Source organism: Pezoporus occidentalis, unplaced genomic scaffold (assembly GCF_034315485.1).
Source record: "Pezoporus occidentalis ecotype Australia unplaced genomic scaffold, CSIRO_AGI_Poc_V1 ctg106, whole genome shotgun sequence".
NCBI classification, from domain to species: Eukaryota; Metazoa; Chordata; class Aves; order Psittaciformes; family Psittacidae; genus Pezoporus; species Pezoporus occidentalis.
The window spans coordinates 661,026-676,943 of record NW_026912843.1 but is presented as its reverse complement, the minus strand read 5'-3'; the positions used below and the strand labels follow the sequence as shown (position 1 = coordinate 676,943).

Below are 15,918 nucleotides of genomic sequence, written 5' to 3'. Positions count from 1 at the left end.
GAAGATGTGAGGTGAGGAGTTTTGAAAGCAACCAGTTTCTGGAAGCTGTCTTCCAGAAAGTCATTGTTCAGTCTGTCCCAACTGCTCTGTGAGAAGTCTCAAATAGCAGACACCTACATTATTCATACAAAATTTTTGGCCTGATTCTTTTGTAAAGAGTGTCATAGAAAGTAAACAGCAAATTAATGTCCTCGACACAATTATCCCTGTTGCTCCCATTTTAAAAAGACAGCTAATGCCAATTCACTTGAACTGTTAGTACAATAATGAGTATTTAAATACACTGAAGTGCTGTAAATCAGTTTGTATTTTCTTTGTTCAAGCAGAACAATGGCTTGGGGTTTCCCTTAGAAAGTAAGCAGCAACAAGTCCAGAACATATAATTAAACTCTAACATACAATGTGTGCAAGGAATAGATCCAAGGAAGAGAAAGTCTTGCTTAGAGACTAGCAGTGATTTCCTCAGTAGGCACACTGCAGCTCTCCCTAATACCAGGGCCTTAACTCTCCTGCTGAAACCATCTGGACCAGCAGCAGCAGATGCAGGTTTTGCAAGGAGGTGGCATTTAGCACATGAAATTCCTCTCAGAAAGCTTCAGTTCAGTCTCACCTTTCTATCTGCTCTTTTTCTTTTATTATTCAACTTAAATAAAACAAAAAGGCAGAGCATTTTAAAAATACATGATTCTCTGCGTCCAAAAAGTAAGATTGATGTATTTAGGGGTCAGAAGATGGCAGAGTTGATCGCACCCTTGTGCTCAGCAGTTCAGCATCCATCTAAAAGCTGCCATAACCTTGCATAAATCACAGAGACAACAACAAGAGGTAGTGTAGCTTTCACTGTGCCTTCATTTTCTCTTACCACTGCAAGTCCCCTACACGACGCTGGTCTCCTCACTTCTCAATGCAGAGAAAGAGACAGAAGGAACAAGAGCAGTAAAATCAGCAGTGAAAAAGATACTGTTTTGAAATAACAAATATTTGAAAATGGAAAGCTCTATAGCGAGTTCTGTAGTTTAGCTGGTTTGGTGCATACTTACATTAAAAAAATAAAATCTTTTTTCCTTACCTATATCAAGGCTTACTAAAGCTGAGAATCTTTATGATAAGTCCCCCAAAATTAAATGAGGAGAAATACCTTAACAGACATTTCACACTGGAATGTCTTGAAGCCTTATCACTAGAATTCACTACGCCACTGCCCTAAGGCCTGAATATTCTTACCTTCAAAGAAATATTGCAAACTCATCTACCTTGCAGGGCATTTAGGGGAAAGGGTGCTGGGCTCAGGCAGGCTATCGAATGCTCTCCTGCTAAATGAAAGTTTCCAGAAATCATTACACGTTTTTAAAAGTTTAAACAATTAAAAAAGAAAAAAATAAATCAACAACAACCCTACTAGAAAAAAGCCCAAGAACTCAGAGGAGCACTAAAGCTGCCAGTAAAACAGCAAACTGGAGGTAGCTGTATATAACCATTTGAATTACTACAGAATGTAAGATCTCTGGTCAGTACAAGTCATTTTAATCAGAGTAACTTTGAGTACAATGAGTTTGCTGCCAACAGCTTCAGACTACGTGAAACTTTGCTGTAGAAAAGATCTCGCACCCAGACCTGAAGATACAAATCATTAACTATTTTTGGATCTCATTGAAAACAAGAATTGTTGAGAGACTGAAGTTTTATTGCAGGTATTGAGTTTTGTGGTTGTGGTTGTTTGGGTTTTTTTGTTGTTGTTGTTGTTCAAGAATATGCAGCAGTTCAGTTTGTTGAACTGACCAATAGCCTGGGAAGGAAGCCAGGGGCCTGGTGGCATTTGGGTATGTTGAACAGAATATAGAAGGGAATAAGCTCCCTCGGTATTGGGGTTAATTTAGAACACAAAGGTTAACTCAATCCAGAGTAAGGTTTTTAATTCAGTAGCAGCAAACTGTTAATTCCACATAGAATATTTTGCTTGTAAACGGAAAAGTGAATTTAAATCAGAGTAAATTTGTAACATGTCTCATGTCCAAACACAGACGATGTTTGAAGGTTTCACTACCTCTAGTCACACATATATAGCTTAACTAAATGTTACTGAAGGAAGATTTTTACTTTGCTTCCTATACATAGCACAGAAGAAAAATTACAAATAATTGCAAGAATCTAATGAATGAAAGATAAATTTATGTGGAATAATAGGACATATTCCTGAAGGGTGGCATTCTTCATGCTTCAGAAATACTGATGTTTGGTCACAAGAGTATTTACAATTAGACTGAACAAAATTATGACATAATTGCTACAGTGCAGATTTATTCTTGTTACAGCATACAGTAACAAATATTGTGAGCCTATTTAAAGCTTACAGTTTAACTTGAGTCAAAATATAGGTGTGGATAAAAACAAATATACATGGATAGAGTCAGGAAGAGAGAACAGAGCCAAACTCAGCATGAAACTAGACAGCAGTGACCTTTTGTTACACACATTCAAGTGACATACTGTTGCTAATGGTTACCTCTACTCTTCCAAGTAACATAAAAAAATAAAATCCCACATGCATTTAATATTCAAAAAGTATTATATAATTACTGAAAATGTTTTTAATGTGTTTAAGAAGGCACTAAAACATGTTTCAACTTGGTAGCTCATTACACTGGAAAGAAAGAAGGGCCCCTCTGTTTTTGGAATTGCTATAAAGGGGCATATGATGACATAACTGCTACTTCTGGCTACTCACAGCTGAAAAGTAAACTCTCCAGCCAAACCTGAAAGCTCAAGACACTACATTATTGCCTGGGAGAACACTGCATTTTCCTGGGAAAGAGCATCTTAAAGCGTTCCAATGTGCAGAGCTGTACCAGGCTCTTTGTATTCAAGAGGATTAACTGCTGCCAACACATTGTTGAAAGGAATGTAGGGGGGTACTTATTGCATTATTTCATGATTTGAACAGATTCAGTCTACTTGAGGCAGGTCCCTTCATGTTCCCTCTCTGATGCGGTGCAGTTTCCAAGACATCTTTCTTTAAAAAATGAAAATGCAACAAAAACCACCCAAACAGAGGAGGCAGCCTCTTGAGGTCACTTCTCCATCTGCATCTGTTCAGCCAGGAACAGAGGTGGCAGTGCTGCTTTTCATTCAGGGCCAGACTCTATCCTCAGAGTATTCTGCGGGGAATGAAAAGAGTACAAAGTGAAGCCATTAAGCAGTAATAGTGCTACCGTGCACTGGCCTTTCTTATTACAGATTTTGATATGCTCCTTTCACCCCTGCAGAGTTTTCAGACCCAGTCCATATTTACCTCGTGAATCTTGTTCCCGAGCTTCCTGTACAGAAACCATAACACACCTGAGTGCCAATGCTGCAGAGGTTTCCCTGTGCAGCAGTTTAGTAGAAAAGTATCTGTATCTTCTCAGACATCCTCTGTTCTTGTGTTTAAGCGAGTTTAAATTTCTATCGAAAGACATGTCTCATCTTCCTTTCTCTCACTGCACTTTATGAAGTTTTAATTTTATTTCTTGTGAAAATTTATTGGTTTGAGTATTTCCTACCCAGATGTATGAAGTATGGTGCGCAAGTACGCAGTTCTGACATACTTGAAACTTGGGCAGATACTAACTTAATCCTGAAAACTATGGAATTCGGATTCCACGTATCAGAATCCACCACGAATGCTTGAACTTCTATGCCAGAGAGCTACCAGCATCCAAGGTTCTGGTAAACATCTGCATGAAGACAATCACACTGTGGATTGTTCCACTGTCAGATGCTTATTCAACTGGTTAGAAGTCATAAAGTCAGCCTCATTTGTGAGACCATAATGACTTCAGCACTTCCAAACACACTGACGGCTGAGATGTTGGCCAGGGACACACAGAAAAGTAAAAAGTGACATTCTTTTTGTCACAGAGATCAGAGGCAGCTGCTTATCTAACGTCTGTGACATTATTTACTGATGAGAGCATGGCCAAGCATACAACTACAGGAATTTTGAGTTATTTTACCACCAGCAGCATTTATTCTCTCTTGTCTGAATCACTGCAGCTTTCTCACTATCTGACAAGAGAATCTTAGAAACTGAATGCTGAGGTTCATTTGGCCCTGCACCCTTCCGAGGCAGCAGTGCTATGAGTTCTTGCTCAAACCAGTGCTTCCTCGACTCTTAAAACTGCAAGCAGCTTTAAAGGATCTCTCAGGTAGTGAAATTGCTTTCATTCTATTAAAACACCAAGCTCTGCTGAGCAGCACAGAGGTTTACTTGTACAGAAATATCTTTCAGGAAGTTGTGACATTTCCCTGTGGCTGGCTAATGTGTGCTAATTGTTGTCTAACTTGGAAGAGATGCTGATCCAGACTGCATAACTCAAAGGTGGAAAAGAAACCACTTAGGAGGAACAAAATCTTCTGAAACAATGCTTCGATTAGTAATAACAGATAAACATACAAGCAGTGGTATTTCAGAGAGGGCTCCACTGCTTGAGTCCGTAATCTCCAGTTTACAGACCAGACACACTAAAGCTCTCATAAATGAGTAACAGCTAAGAGAAGGTGAGATCGCCAAAATTACATGCTTCCTACTTTTCTTTGAACAGAGTGGTTTTCTCCCATAGAGTAAGAAAGCAGTATTACACAGAGTACGCAAGAAGCTACGGATTTGAGATAGTATTCTCCACTGCCTTATATACTTATAACTTTTTATAATAGTACTCATATGATAAACTTACAAAATCTATGCTGAATACTAAAGGATATAAACTCTGAAACCAAAATGATAGCAGTTTACTTTGTAAACCCCTCAGGACTTCTTACTAAGTACATATATTATTATAGGACAAAAGCTATCCTTCAATAAAATGAACCTCAAAAGACTCTTCTCATTACTTGCCTAGTCAATTGATTACTGTATTTATTACTCATACTGTTTTCCAAGGTTTTTCTTCTCTGGCATGGTTCATTATTTCTCGACACAAGAAAACATGAAGAATGGTACAGTGTTGTTTTAGGCAGCAGGGATAGCAATGTTCTATGTACTAGTGATACCAAAGCTGTGAAATGTTTTCCAGTTTTAAATTATAAATCAAACATGATGTTCTACACTTTACAGGACTATATATTAAAAGGTAGGTACCAAATCAAGTAAAAGAGACTTTCTTCCTGGGGAGGCTTTATGGCAGCCTTCCAATATCTAAAGGGGGCCTACAAGAAATTTATACAGTAGGGATATGTCTTCAAGAAAGAGAATGCCTTAAAAATAAAGGATTCTTCTCAGACTTTTTCCCCCTCTAGATTCTAACATTTAGGAAAATAAAAATGGGCTAGTTGTCAGTTGGGCTTTTTCCAGTGCAGCAGTGTGGTAATCACCAAAACATCTCCTGAACAAGCACAGATAAAGCAGAGCACAGTGCAGCTGTAGCAGATTTAGACACTAAAAGTGTATGTTCTTTGAAATGAACAGTGAGCGTGGGTGAGAACTGGACGTCAACATGGACTGACACCTGCACCTTTCTAAAAGTTATATATCCAGAAGTGACCAGGGATACAGAATCTGTGTACTGCACAAACCTCTCCTACAAGGTTTTATATAAGCTCTGAAACAGGAAACATAGCATATCCACAGGTTTCCAAATAACCCTTGCCAAAAAGTGTTGGATACTCACAGTCTCCAACCACCACTGCTCAATGATTAGAAATCTGTGTTTCAGCTTTTAGAAGGTATTCTACAGATTATAGATTAAAGAATCTGTAATAAAATTCTCTCAAACTGTAAGAATTCTCTTCTGGAAATCCACTCAATTCCATAATTGGCATTTTTTTAAAGCAGTAGACAGACATTCCCCAGTGGTCACATTAGCAAGAATCCCTCAGCTACAGCTTTATGCACAACTCCAAAATCCTGACCTTTTAGTGATCTGTGTGGAAGAATTAAGGTCTATGACCTACACCCATCAGAAGGAGTTATTCCTAGTTGAGCCACATTTGCTGTTGTTAAGCTTAGTTCTTTCTTCTTCAAGTCCAGAGAGACTTGAATGTTGCTCCATTCATCATCTGTTTTTAAACTTATTGAATTAAAAGGTAAGATTAAACTCTCCTCAGCAGACTTTTCTCTAAAATTTCTAGTACTGCTTGCAAATAATGATTCCTACTTCTTGTGTCAACTCCTGCCTCATGAAAGTCAGTACTTAAGTTATCTGAATGTAATATAACATTGCTTAGCAGCTACTGATTATGGACATATATTGCTTTTTTCATTTTTCTATGTATGTGTTTGTATTTGAGACAGTGATGGATAAACACAGAATACCTCACTTCTCCTCTAGGCTTTCCTGACCTACTTTCCTTCAACCTCTTTCACGGAAGTCATGGCAACTTCTCAACCAAGTCTGAGAGTTTAATCCTGTCAAGTAACTTTTTTGTACTGTTCCACTCACCTCTGCTCTACAGTTTCTTGCTACTGGCTGAATATATCCAACAACTCCTTTAGTCTTTTTGCAGTTTCACTCCTGCTTGGCTCTGAAGAAGTCATACAGTGACAAAATTCTCCTTTTTATTCACCTTCTGAGGGACAGAGATTAGTTTAGCACATGGCAGCAGCTGTAAACTGAAAGCACCTAGAAGAAATGTGAGTCAACCTGACTTTCCCTTCAGCCTTTTAGTCTGTGGACTCGAACTTGGTTGTTCACCCTTAATTAAATGCTCATAAAATGAGAACTACACACCACAAAATATTATGAACTCTTCTGTGATTTGGTAAAACAGTTCATAGTGAGCTCTTGGCTACAAACTCATGTAGCAAATGAGTGATGCTAAGCTCTTAACTCTTCCACACAGGACAGGGCAGTATGAAATAATTACCTGACTGCAACCCCAAAAATAAATAATTACCTTTCAACGTATTTGTCATACTCACTGTCCCTGTACTAAATCATAGATACAAAAAAAACCCCTAAGAAGTGAAAATACAAAGGAGCAGGGACACATGGCAGTAAAGATTAAAAACGCTCCTATATGTTTGCAGCTATTTCAGGAGGTTGCAACTCCTTTGTCCACATTTACATCTACTGGGACTTCCTTGTCTCGAAACTGGACTGACATCAATTTGATGGACTGACACCTGGTGAATAAAGAACTGGCTGGATGGCTCCACACAAAGAGTTGTGGTCAATGGCTCAATGTCCATCTGAAGACCGGTAACAACTGGAGGCTGAGAAAGCTGGGACTGTTCAGCCTGGAGAAGTGAAGCTGTGTGGAGACCACAGAGCAGCTTCCAACACCTGAAGGGAGCCTACAAGGATGCTGGAGAGGGTCTCTTTGTCAGGGACTGTAGTGAGAGGACAAGGGGTGATGGGTTCAAACAGAAACAGAGGAAGTTCAGGTTAGATATAAGGAAGAAGTTCTTTACTGTGAGAGTGGTGAGGCACTGGCACAGACTGCCCAGAGAAGTGGTGAATGCTCCATTCCTGGCAGTGTTGCAGGCCAGGTTGGATGGAGTCTTGGGTGACATGGTTTAGTGTGAGCCATTCCTGCCCATGGCAGTTTGGAACTGGATGATTTTAAGGTCCTTTCCAATCCTAACTATTCTATGATTCAGTGATTCCTAAAATACCAATCTCCTGTAGTACTTGGCAGCTACCAGTATGATTCTTGACTGCAAGTAAATTAAAAAGCTTTTCATCTGTAAGCCAAAACCAACAGTCAGCAGAGTTGAAATCTTAAAAAAAATAGCTGTTGAAGGGACTTTGTGTCATTTTCCTTTCTACAGAGGACAACTTCCTGCAGCACTGTTTCAAGGCCTGCGCCTATTGATATTTGGTAACGTTTATAGAAATTCCATAGCAATAGTTAATGAGTCTCCTCAGGAAGTCCTCCTGACACTGCAAATCAATTTCCTGGCTGCCATATATGCATATAGTGGAATAAAGTAATAAATTTACCAAAAAGCTGTTCAGATTTGCACCCATCTTCCCCCCCCCCCCCCCCAGTCTGTGTTCACTATATTTTTTGGCACAGCAAGAACATCTCTCCTTTGCACATATAACTTGACCAAACAAACCCAGGCAGGCACCGTTTCTGCTAATGCCCTGGATTTACAAGGGCACACTTGGGAAATACTCTTAAGAAAAGTGTCTAAACATTTAATTTTTTTTTCACCCCCTCCTTGTGATGACAGTTTTTCAAGAGCCAAAAATAGATGCAGGCTTGCTTAATTGCATGCAACTATGTGCTCTGCTCAGTAATCATGCTGAGATAACCAAGAAGCAGATCGATGGAACTGCTGTTTGATGTTGTTTTCAGTTACTTGGGTATCTCTAAAACCCCTTGCAATGAGGTCCTTAAGATTCTTCATTTCAAGACAGTGAGCAAATCCAACGGACACATTCTTGGGCAGTTGCAAAGGACAGTCTGTTATTTGCAAAGCCACATGCATACTTCAAGGATTCCAGAGGCACTGAAAAATATGTCTTGGAAGAGTTACATGCTATTTGCTGCATATCTAGTCCTGCAGATCCAATTCCCATGGTAAACTGGTGGAGAAAATCCTTACTGGAGCAGGCAGCCTTGTAAAACATGAATGGAACACTGCTCTACTTAAGGGGAGTGACGGAAGGGAACTAATTGGTTTCAGGCAGCAATACTCACCAACTGTATCTCACTTTCAGTTTTCTAGGAGATTAAAGGTTTGCTTAGATACAGCTGTAGGAGGCTATATGTGCTAAGTCTTAGAGAAGGGGATGAGCTCACCTTTGTATTTGCAGAAAACCAGGCATAACTGGAAGGAAGCCTTTCAGTAGAGGTCTTCTCTCATAGAAGTAACAGCAACAACAAAATCAATGAGAAACCAAGAAAAACACTGGCAAAGCCAGAAAAAACATGGCATGTTCGGCAACTGCCTGATTTGGCCAAGCTTGTCGCAGCACAACTAAGGTTTTGCTATTTCAGATCTTCTGTCCCCTTCTTTTCCCTTTTTTAATTTCCCTGCAAACTGTGCTTCTCTCCAATATTTCTTCTTCTACAATATCAAAAAGGGCACATGCGTCTTTAAACACAGACTCCTACATTAACAACAGGAATGAAAATGCCCTGAAAGTTACTGATTCTTAAAGAAAAATCAGCATTCCTCAGCAAAACTGGATACCTGAGCAACAGCTTCTAAACATCACTGCTTTTCAAGCACGTCACTCAGATCCTGTGCTACCAACTATTTGCAGGTAATATTATTATTGCTAGAACACTGACAGCTGTGCAACTAAAGGGTATTTAACTAGCTCATGTATGGTCTTTGCTGTAAAACACAAATTCTGTTTTTGCCAAGACTGCAGGGCAAAACTTTTCCATATTTTATCATAGGAACAAACCAAATGCTACAAATTTCCAAAGATATTTTAAGTACTAAATAGTGAAATGAATGATTTATGAACTATATCTGAAACAATGGCATCATTCTAAATCAGCAGAAAAATAAAAGATAAGATTTGTTCACGGTACCATCACAATCAAAGAAAAGTTTACTATTCCTTTAAGTACCTACAACTACTGAAAAGGAGTTCATAACGTTTTGAAGTTACTTTTCCAAAACATAATGGTGCATCTCATAACACTAAGTTTTTATTATTTAAACTTTTCATTATAAAATCCTGGCTTTGGATACAAATTATGTTTATTCAGACTCCTACTGTTGAATCAAAGGTTTTTACAATAATCAGTTTAAAAATGTTAATCACAGTTTGTGGCTGCACCTAAAACACAGCATAGGAAAAAATATTTATTGCAATAAACTGATAGCTTTAGCATTAAATTAAAAAAGAAAAGCACATACTGCCAACAGGTTTAATCAGAATAGAATCATAGAATAGTTAGGGTTGGAAAGGACCTTAAGATCCAACCCTGTGCCATTGGCAGGGATGCCTCACACTAGATCAGGTTGCCCAAGGCTCTGTCCAGCCTGGCCTTGGACACTATCAGGGATGGGGCATTTACCACTTCTTTGGGCAACCTGTGCCAGTGCCTCACCACCCTCACTTCTTTCCTATATCTAACCTGAACTTCCCCTGTTTCAGTTTGAACCCATCACCCCTTGCTCTATTGCTATAGCCCCTGATGAAGAGTCCCTCTCAGTATCCTTAGGCCCCAAGAGATCAGTCTTCCTAGATTTCTCCTTCAAAATGCTCTAATGCTGCATAATAACTTCGCACAAGTTGCAGAACATCAGGAGTAAACAAACCACCTGAAGGTCTGGGAGTTAGGGAGACTTGATGTTAAACTGAGACTTCCCAAGGAGGCCAGTCTTTCTCACACTAATATGCAGGCATGGGGATAGGAATGAAGCAATGAGCAGAAGGAAGGGCACTCTGCATTTAGCTGGCCAATGGATTTCAGGAGCAGATGAAAAATGTTTAGGAAGTTAAGACTGAAGACCATGGAGCAGCCATCTGAGCCTAGATGCACATCTGGGGAGCGGACAACACTGGATGAAATGACTGGGACTAGCAGGCTGGAGCTGGGAAGCAGTAATATACCTGATTTAGAGACAAGTCAGAGACCAATTTGAACTTCCTAGGAAAAGAGACAAAGAGGTTGAAGAGACACCAGTGGGAAGTGCATGTGGGAATGGCAGGATTAGAGGCAATCCTAGGGAAGGAAACTAAACTGGATGGTTGTGGTGGGGATGCCAGGCAAGCACCAGCATATACCCTGCAGTAACAAATCAACTGAGGAATTAAGGTAAAAACTGAGGTAGTTCCCCAGTGTCCCAGAAGCATGCTAAGATTTTGATTTCCTCTGAAGAGACTTTTCAAAATGTCCAGAACTGAGATTAGAAACATGGGGGATGAAGAGCAGATTTGCATAAACAAAGTGGCTAGGATAGGGAATGAACAATCAAAACCAAACTCATCATGCTGGAAACCCGTATTCATAGCCCTCTTTTACCTGATAAAGCTTATAAGGCTTTCTACCAAAAGAACTCCCTGGCTGCCAAGCATCCTGCTATTCTGCAGTAGATGAATTCAGAAGAAGCTTTCAGTCTCTCCTGTCAGTACTATGTATAAACAATTAAATATTTATTGGCACGAAGAACCAAACTGGATGTTCTTACTATTAACCTGTAAAGTAGCAAAATAGTCTCCCTCAATCTTCCTTGTCCTGAAGTATCCACTTTGACCTAAAGCAACTAAGTAAGTACCAAGATAGTAGAAAAATGATCCTGTAGGCTTCTGGCCAAGGCAACCACCTGAGAAGCAAGACTTCAGCATGCCAGTCTGTACTCCATCATTATTTGACTCTTGTACAAAGCAGAGCACGTTCAAGAGAAGATGCTAAAATTCCCACCCCATCCAGAACACATTCAAGGGAGCGGAACATACGTATGCCACTTCTTGCAAGCAAAATGGAATGAAAAGAGACTTCTAAATACTGAGTCATTAGAGCAAAGATGACAAAAAGTAATAACCCCCCTTAAAGTTTCATGCAAGTGTGCAACTTACAGCATTAAATAGCAATGACCCCATTGCAAACAGAAGTTATGGTGTCCTGAGTTAACTAACTTTTTGGATCTGTATCTCTGGACAAAGTTACCTTGCATACACTTTCTTGTTTCTTTATTGAAATTAATAATACATAATTGCACAACCCTAATGCTAAGTAGTATGAAAAATTGTCTTGGGCTTCTCATACCTGGAACTTTTACTCTCTCCAGTCCAGATCCCCTTCTGTAAAATGAGAATAATCTGACCTTATCCAGATTTTGTAGAGATAAATGAACATGTACATAATCAAGAAAGCTATGATTGTGAAGCCATCGGCACCATGAGCACCCCAGGAAGCCTTGATTAAATTAATAACTTTGTCAGCAGAGCAGGAACCTAATAGTGATGCGAATACAAAACATACGAAAATGAACAAAGAGAAGAACAACAAAATACTGAAAGCTGCACAGAGTTTGCTCCCTATCCATCCTCCAGCAAGATGTACTGAAAAATATTAGGCAGTTCTTCAGATGGTCGTATTCATGAAAGATATGAACTTAAATTGCACCTTATTTCTAGTCTTTCCTAATACCCAAATACTTGACTTGGCAACCTTCAAGGCTGTGTTTTGTCCATATTAAAAATGTTATGTACAATGTTATGTACGTTCAAGACAAAAATCAAAAAGACATGGAAGTTCATCTGCCTGGTTTAGGGTAACATTAATCCCTCAGTTTTAAGAAACAGGCTTAGCATTTTGACACCTATCCCATTTACTTCTTTTAACAGAATCCAGGCAAAGTCACTGGTATTGAGGCAAAACCAGATGAAGGGCTCGCGTGACCCCAAACAAAAAGCACTTTTCACATGACCTCTTATGAACTGAACAGAAACAAGCAAGTCTGGCACAACTCAGTGTTCTACAAGAGATGCACAAAGGGCTTAGTTCTGAGAGGTGCTGAAGGTCTCTGGGTACTGAGCACCACAGGATCAGGCTCAACTTGCTAATGACTTTTCATAGGGTAGTGGGGATTAACCACAATGTGACTCCTGCAGTCATTTGCAGCCTGAATGAAACAGGAACAACTTTTTGACTTTGTGAGGGAAGGGTTTGTGCCTTTCCCTTTTTGCTGAGAACGGCCCCTTTTCTTTTCTCTAGACAAAATAATGTTTTTTCTCACTAGGCTTTACTTGGAAACGCTAAAGATGTGTCACCCTGTCTGGAGAATGACAGGCCAACAACTAGACTTTCTTTAACAGAGGACTAAGTTGTTGTTATACAGCCAATAAGAAACTATTGAGGTGGAATCAACCACAAAACCATGAGTCCTCTGTCCAGCTCCCTTCCCAGGCACTAAAAACCTCAAATTCCTGACCCTGGTGACAAATTGGAGTAGCAGCCAAAAGAGCTGTCCCCTCTACCTGCCAGACAATTTCCTCCCCTAGAAAAGTATGCAGAACAACAGAATAGAGTATCTTATCCTCTCTCTGCTTTCACAGGCTTATCCATGGCCACAGCTCTCTTTCATGGGACTGCTTCAACATACCCAAAATTATCAACGCCTGACTTAATTACTGTTGCTACCACTATTAACTGTTTAAAGCTTGGACACTAAAAATTCCATGTGCTATACCTTGACGTTCTGATTATTATTTTTTTCTTAGAAACCCCTTAAGCTATACGATTAGGATAAGAGAAATGCCATGAATGGTGGTTAACTGGACAGTCTCCGAATGCTGGGCACCGGTATGAAATGAAAAGTGAAGTCTTTCATTGGAACATAGCATTGGAGTGTTTGAAGAATAAAAGTGGCTTTTGATTGATTTTTGCTGCTTACCTTAAAAAGCCTTGTACACCAGATGGAATGTGAAACTTCTCACGGCTATTGCTTGCAAGGTCTTTTTAAGTAAGGTAAGAGATCCTTTAATCTCCTGATTTTTCAGAGAGGTGTCAACAGTGATATCTGTAGTCAGCAGCAAGTCTGCTAATTTAAATGAAACCTTAAAACATCAACAGGAATAGACACTTCTAAGCAGGAAAACAAGTAAAGAGAGTCCAAACTTCCAGATTTTGCCTACTGCTCCTAGAGCAGGATCACACCATTTTCACTGTGTAGCTACAGGTAAGTAGCTATCAGCTACAGGCTCACTAAAATAAGTTTTCAGATCCTTGCATGCAGAATGAGATTCTTCTGAGTGTACCTAAGAAAGCACCTAGGACCTACTGCAGTACTTAATAGAAAGAAGTGAAGTCTTTTTTACTTATTTTAACAAACAAATATTCCATCCAAAACAATAAATAGGCCTTTCTAAATAATAAATAAATTCCTAAATAATAAATAGGCCCTCTGTGTGCCCCAGCTATTAAAGCTGTTAAAGAATGTTGAATTACCAGATGAAGTGAGTCTATACCTGCTAGTTGGTAAGCAAGGAAACAGTATCCTCTGTACAGACCTGAGGAAGGGTAACTACAGAGTCTACTCACCAGAGAAGTTTTCTAGTACTGCAAGGGATCCCCTCTCTTAGTCATCACCACACTTGGGTGAGTTGCTGTTTGACTTCAGCAACAGCTTTAGAAGTAGCCAAGGCCACAAATGCAATAAAAGCTAGAAATATTTCAGCAGAGAGGCTGAAGTTTTTATTTGAAATCCTCAAACTAGCTGAGGATTTGGACTTGCTTCCAGTCACAAAGGGTTGAGCCTTTTAGCCCAGAAGATCAGAAAAAAAACTAGTAGTAACCAGTCAAATGGGGGTAAAGACAGTTCTAATGTCAATGAGATCACATGCAGTAAACAAATAGGATCCCTATTCACAATAATTACCACTCTAATTCACAGATTATCTCAAGAGCAAATGGTAACAGAAAAGACAAAAAAAGAAAAAAAGAAAAACCCAACCTCCAAACTGTTCTTCCCCTCAGCTGACCCTTTACACAATAAATTGGCTTTATGCGGCCACAGCCTAGAGGAATTTCAACTGCAGGCTTGACATGGCGGAGAGCAAAGTGGGAAAGTTGTGAATGGTGTGGTTTTTCAGAAGAAACCTAGAAACTCTGCCTTCCCTTCACAGTCATCAGCTTAAGGCATTGTAAGGAACCTGGTTATGCAAATGAATTCAGTCCTGTGATTGGTTAGTGCAGCAATGAGGATTCTCACACACTATCCAAATGAGCTCTGAAAATAGCAACAAGCATCTGCTCTGTACGGTCTACCTCATCAACTTTCCTTTTACTATTTGTTTCAAAAAGAGTCTCTCAAATTTATGGTTCCTTACACCAGGACTTATAAAGGAGTAAAGCAAAATCATGTGAAAAAGACCTCTGGCTAAGCAAAATAGCATTTCTGGTAACGCTCATCTACATACTGTAAGACGACTTGCCAGGTAACTTAACTAGTCTAGGAATGTATTTGCTTCGATCTTCTGTGATCCACACTACACATCCATACACAAAAACCTCTACTGAGCATTTATGTCTGATATATTATACCTCAATTATAAATTTCTGTTTGTCCCAGTTATTTCAATGCAAAATTAGCTCCGATCTTTCCTAAAGCTCTTTCTTTCACTTGTAAACTAGTTTGCCATGTCTATTTTAAATTTGGAAGCCATGCAACATCATTTTAAGCAGAGAACGTATGCATTTTCATGTCTTGCTCAAGTTTAATTCGGTTTGTTCTTTTTTATTTTAAAATAAAATAGAATTGTTTACTGAAGCAACAACTACCACCCATGGAGATGAAGGTAACTACTCTAGCAAGACATAGTGGTTCAGAGATAAGGACAATAGCTTATGCTAATGTTCAAGAAAATTACATCAATGTAGAGTTCTCCCTTCAAGGATAGTTTTAATTTATGGTCCTTTCAAAATGTAGCTGTTGCTGTCCTGAACATAAAACAGAACTCTGAATGTACCGCCTCAGAATAAGACCTTATCTTAATAATAAAATTAATGAGATTAGAACTGGCCATCAAGAAATTTTAGTAACTCATAAATTTTTAACACACTTAAAATTGTGAGATGGCTTAGTATTAAATAACTGCACATTTACGGTAAGAAGAAATACATGTCATAACAAAAGCAGATCACGCTTTGTAAAGACATAATTCTGTTCTAGTACTAGAAATCAGTATCAAGGAGAAAGAAGAGAGTTAAACTCCCCATTATTCTAGCTGAATAACTAACACTAACTTTAAAAAATGAGATACAGAAGCCAAAATATTAGTTAGCTTAATCAAAGATGAACATGCAGCTCTCAGACGCGAGAGAAGAAACATCCTGGGGAAACAAACAAACCAACCAACCAACCAAGAAATATTTAAAATCATCCTTTCTTTCACCTCTGCCTCCTCATTAGTATGGGTTTGAGGTTCTTTCCTCCAGCAGCAGGAGCCAAGCTCCCAAGCAAGTGGCACACTTTGTTCTATGTTCTTTCAGGATATGGAATTCTTTTCCTTGTATCCTCTAAAA

General features: G+C 39.2%; 1 protein-coding gene across 4 annotated transcripts in view; it reads right to left on the bottom strand.

The window, feature by feature from the left end:
* SLC6A11 (solute carrier family 6 member 11) overlaps positions 1–15,918 on the bottom strand; it is a 111,947-nt gene that overhangs the window by 68,754 nt on the left and 27,275 nt on the right. The gene's annotated exons all lie outside the window — the stretch shown is intronic.